This window comes from Marmota flaviventris, chromosome X, assembly GCF_047511675.1.
Source record: "Marmota flaviventris isolate mMarFla1 chromosome X, mMarFla1.hap1, whole genome shotgun sequence".
NCBI lineage: Eukaryota > Metazoa > Chordata > Mammalia > Rodentia > Sciuridae > Marmota > Marmota flaviventris.
Genome location: NC_092518.1, coordinates 39,704,416 through 39,709,872, shown reverse-complemented (window position 1 = coordinate 39,709,872; position 5,457 = coordinate 39,704,416). Strand labels below are relative to the sequence as shown.

The 5,457-nt window shown below is 45.9% G+C and overlaps 1 long non-coding RNA gene across 1 annotated transcript; it reads left to right on the top strand.

Annotated features, from left to right (window-relative positions):
• The first annotated feature begins 2,244 nt into the window (after nucleotides 1-2,244).
• LOC117794558 (uncharacterized) lies at nucleotides 2,245-5,059 on the top strand. Its single transcript, XR_004618451.2, has 2 exons — nucleotides 2,245-2,714; nucleotides 4,768-5,059. It is a non-coding gene; the product is annotated as an uncharacterized lncRNA (long non-coding RNA).
• Nucleotides 5,060-5,457: the final 398 nt, after the last annotated feature.

Sequence of the window (5,457 nt, the reverse complement as noted above, 5' to 3'; positions counted from 1 at the left end):
CACACACACACAAAGTGCGCACTCTAACACTGAGCCACAACCCCAGCCCCCTGTCCAATCACCTTTCTATATGGATGGTTGTTCATGTTTCATCAAACCTAAGCATAAAAATAAATTATTTACCCTGAGTCATTGGTTTAATCCAAAGGCTCCCATGTCATGTAAAACTATGATCAAAGAAATCTGTTATGCTTCTCTCTCTCTCTCTCTGTGTGTGTGTGTGTGTGTGTGTGTGTGCTGAGGATTTAATCCAGGGCTTTATGCATGCGAGGCAAGTACTCTACCAACTGAGCTATCTCCTCACCCCTGTTATGCTTTTATCTTAATAACCTTTCTTTGGTTATAGGAATGTTGGCCAGAATCCTTTATGATGGGTAGAAAAGGGTTCATTCCAGCAACCCCCTGTCGTCCCTAACTGCATTTGGCTATAATAAAATCTTCCTTCCTTCCTCCAATTTTGCTGTGACCAAAATGCCTTATAAAAACAACTTAGAGAAGGGAAAGTTTATTTGGAGCTCATGGTTTCTCAGCCCATAGATGGCCAACTCCATTGCTCTGGGTCTAAGATGAGGCAGGACATCATGGTGGAAGAGTGTGGCAGAGGGAAGCTGTCCTACTCACTGCACCAGGAAGCAGAGAGGGGAAGGTACTGCAGGGAAGATGAACTCTTCCAGGGCACATCCCCAGTGACCCACCTCCTTCAGACACATCCTACTTGCCCACAGTTATTGCCCAGTCCATTTAAACTAGAATGGACTGATTAGGTTACAGCTCTTGCAATCCAATCATGTTACCTCTGAATATGCCTGCATTAACAGTTTGTGGGGGACACCTCATATCCAAACTATAACATTCCCTGAGCTTTTGCATCTCAACTGCTAGGGAGCTCTGCTCATATATGGTGGATATGTACACAGAAGAATAAATGGGAAAATGTGTGTGGATCCTGAGACTTTGAGAGCTTCAGTCAGTGGTCTAGGTTCTAAGATAAAAACTATGGAAATGAATTAGTGTCCCCGTGGGGATCACTAGCTCCAGTGTTTCCAGCTTCTCTTCTCCTCCAGGAAGCCCTTCAGGTGAACTGACTTTACTTAGAGGTCTCTAGAGTCTCAGGGGCAGCAGCTGGGTGGGTTCTGGAATTAGCTTTCACTTCTGGCTGTTGAGGTCATCACCTGCCTGAAAAACATTCCTGGAAGTCTTGGGTCAGGCCATTCAGTCCTGATATAGAAGCAAAAAGAAACAAAAAATAGGTTAAAAACATAAAAGGAAGGACAAGGAGAATCTTAACTTTAATCAGAAAGCCTTGTGCTAAAGCTCCTCATAACTTCACCCCCAAGCCAGTTCTCTCTCATGCCTGTCATTCCAACTTTCTGTAAAACCTACAGATCTTCACTCACCATCTTAAAGTTACTAGAAATTCATCCACCAATGAAAATTGCCATGAGTACTGTTAATTGGCCTACGAATACATGCATTTTTAGAATAGATTGAGCAAAGGGTGATACTCTATATTATAGGGTACTTCCCCAGAAAAGTATAATGTAGGGGCACTCTCCCAAAGTTATCTATTGATCAGATATCAATCTAAAGATCCTGAGAATTGCCAGACCACCATAAACCATCTTGTGACCATCAGACTGATATCATCCCCACATACTTTCCTATACCCATCTTTCATCAAGTTTCCTTTAAAAGAACCCAAGCACCTCCAAAATGTCTCTTGCTCTTGAGGTGACCCACATTCTCTCTTGGATGTGTATTCCTCTGTTTCCTAAATAAATATCTATATCTCAATATCTGAAACATCTAGAAATTCTTTGTCAAAGACCCTGTTGCCCCAGGACTTCTTCAAAATACCCCTGGTGAAGCTCTTAGTCTGGGACAGCAGGAGTAGAGAGGCTGATCCAAGCAAATAGAAGTACGCAGAGGCACGGTAAATGGGGTGGGTGAGTCGAATGCTAAGTGGATCCTACCTGTGGTGACCTTGCACCGGTTTGTGGAGGATCACTGAGGTGCTCCCTGGATTTATCCTGCCTGGGAACTGGACAAAGAGAAGGCTATGGGACTAGAAACCCTGGTAAGATTTTAGTTTATTCTGAAGAGGAGGAAAGCAATGGAAAGTAGGTGAGAGTGCAGGGTGTCTGTCCAAGGCAGCCTAAGCTCTGGAGACCTCTAAAGGGTGCAAAGGACATGGGGAGGTGGCTGCTTTCTGTTCCAACAAGGCTCTCTCTCTGCTCCTGAACGGTTGTCCTGCCATCTCACTGCGCCATTCTTCGGCATTTCTGGGGTCCTGGGTCGGGAAACAGAAGGAGGGGGCGAGTTCCACTTCCTCTACCCCCAGGGGACTGTGGGTCCACGACCCTCCAGCACCCAGGTTCCATCGTTTCTGGCCCTTCCTCCTAGGACCACAGGGGATGACACCAGAAACTCCAATAAAAAGTTTCGGCCGGGGCGGGGCGACAGCTCCTCTCCCGCTGCAGCGCCTAGATGAGCCTGGAGCCCAGCTGGCCCTCTATTTCCTGTTGTCCCCGCCCGCAGGGGGCCCCTCTCCGCCTGCTTATTCCCCCTGGATCTAACGACAGCAGCTAGTTCTGCAAGGAGCTCCTCGAGCTGGAACACCTGAATTAAAACGTGAAGGACTGGAAAAAAGAAAAGGAGGGAGGTGCGAGCGGAGAGGAAGGGAGAAGCAAAATGGAGCAGGCGGCGGCAGAGAGGTAACTAAGAGCAAGCGGATCGGCGCAGTTTACAGCATGAACGGCAGGGGGCGCCAGAGACCGCCGGAGGCCAAGGGCAAGCGCCAATGCGGCAAGGGCGCCGCGGCAAGGGCGCCTCCGCAAGGTCCGCAGTCCGAGGGCGGGGCCCCTTCCAGGCTCGCACCTCCTCCACAGTCCCAGTGGTTGTCGCTGATTTGCGCAACGGGGGACTGGGTTTGCTACAGGACAGAGTAGCCTTCCCTTGTCTTTCCTAGTCTCCTCCATGTTCTCCATTCTCAACTTTTCTTGATAGAGAGATAGATGATAGATAGATAGATAGATCTTTTTAAATATTTATTTTTTTAGTTATAGGTGAACACAGTATCTGTATTTTATTTTTATGTGGTGCTGAAGATCGAACCCATGTCTCATGCGTAGTGGGCGACAGCTCTACTTCTGATCCACAACCCCAGCCCCTAGATAGATGTTTAAAGATGTTTATCTAACCAGTATTTGTAAAAAAAAAAAAAAAAAAAAAAAAAAAAAAAAAAAAAAGGAAACATTTGAATCCAAGTGTTGTTTGTACAAAGGGAAATGTTTGAACTAAGAAATTAAGAAAACCCAGATAGTCTCCCTAAAAATATAATGAAACGGTTTAAAATATTGTTTATCAACCCTGTAACGTCATGGGAAAATGAATTTCATATACTATTAAAAAGGGGAAAATACAGGCTACACATGGAGCTCCATATAAAAATGTCAACTGCAGGGGCTGGGGATGTGGCTCAAGCGGTAGCGCGCTCGCCTGGCATGCGTGCGGCCCGGGTTGGATCCTCAGCACCACATACAAACAAAGATGTTGTGTTCGCTGAAAACTAAAAAATAAATATTAAAATTTTCTCTCTCTCTCTCTTTGAAAAAAAAAAGTCAACTGCATACACAAAAGGATGACAATAAAACTCCCCCCAAATATGAACAATAGTTTTCTATAGGTATGGAAATGTTTTTCCAGATCTTTTCAATTTGTAGAGTATGGATGAATCCATACTAAAGTAAAGTGAAGCTTTTTTTTTTTTTTTTTTTTTTTTTACAAATAAAGGGAAGCAACTTGCATCCCGGGCTGTGGCAGTGAGAAGGGGAGCCTGGGCAGGCCTTGAAGAGGGCTCCCCACTAAAGCCATGTTCAGCTGTCACCAGCCTACACCTATACATCTCTGCTCCCCTTCTGCTTGTGTCCAGCAATCCCTTATCCTTAATAAGCCCCACCCCTTACCCCCCAACACCCCAAACCTAAAATGTTACTCTGTACTCCTCTTGAAATAGTCTCCTACTGACATTTCTCTACTCAAAATAATTATGAATCTCTGGATATCTTAATTGATAAATGCATTAGAAGCATGCACATTTTGGCTCTAATTTATCAGTAATTTCCTAGCAACTACAGTTTTCCCTAATGTATATGTATCAGAAAAACAAGGCAACTTTCCATTCCCAAATCCTCCTGGGTACCTCAGGGGAGTTCAAGTGCCCTAATGGGGAGCAAAGAACACCCATGTGATAGAGGCTTTTGTTATTGCAGATGGAACTTAAATAAAGAGACACACAGATAACATGTGCTATGAACATGTCTGGTACTCAATATATCTTTGTGAAATAGTCATTAAATTGCCATCTAGCTGGGCATGGTGTCATATGCCTAGAGTCCCAGCTACTCAGGAGGCTGAGGCAGGAGGATAGCAAGTTCAAAGCCAGCCTCTGTAATTTAGAGAGGCTCTAAGCAACTCAGTGAGACCCTGTCTTTACATAAAATATAAAAAGGGGGCTGGAGATGTGGCTCAATGGCCCTGGGTTCAATCCCCAGTACCCACCCCCCAAAAAAGCAACCAGTTTAAGTGAAAATATTGGCAAACTGACAGAGAAAGTTTTAAATTCCACAATTAATTTTGAAGTGTATAGCACACTCTATAGTCACTTTTAGGCACTACCCAGGCTACAGCCTCTGAAGGTAACTTCCACTTGATTATATTGGGCCCAGAGTGGCTATTGAGGGATCTGCTTTCTTATGTTCTCCACAGGGGTGCACAAGGAAAAACTTGGCAGACAGCATCATATGGAGGAAGATGTGGCCTCTCCTGTCCAAATGTGAAGTGTACACTGACTCTACCCTGACTGGGGAAGGGAAAGAGTGCTCTCTTGTTCTGCCAGGAACTTGATTTAGCCAGCTCTGGCTACAGCAGGGCTGACCCCATTGAAGGTGGTGGGAAAGCAGCCTTTTCCCCCACTTGCTTGCTGGACCGGAGATCAGAGGAGACCTGGGCTCCCTGGGGATGGGATGGACCTGGCAGTAAAATAAACTGGGAAACCATAGGTCAGAAATGGAAGCTACCCTTCCTGATTTGATTCCCCCCACTCTTCTTCACCCCAGGAAAGTGCTGTCCTCTTGTGTTCTCTGCATCTGACGTGTCCTTTCTCTTTCCGCTGGTCACTGTGACTAGATTAAGTGGAGGGATGAGTCAGGATCTGGCAGTGACTCAGGGACCAAAGGGAGGGGCTGGGTCTCTACTACTTCCTGTTCCTGGCAGCGGGGCAGGAGACTTGTCAGATCCCCGCCTTCAGCAATTAGACTGGTGGTTGGGAAGAGGGAAACGTGGTGACATAGGAGCAACATTTGCCACTTTCCCTCCTTCCTGTAATTGTCTGTGGCTATGTGTGCCCTATGTCGCAGGCCACCCTGATACTTGACCCCACTGACCCAGTCCTCTCCA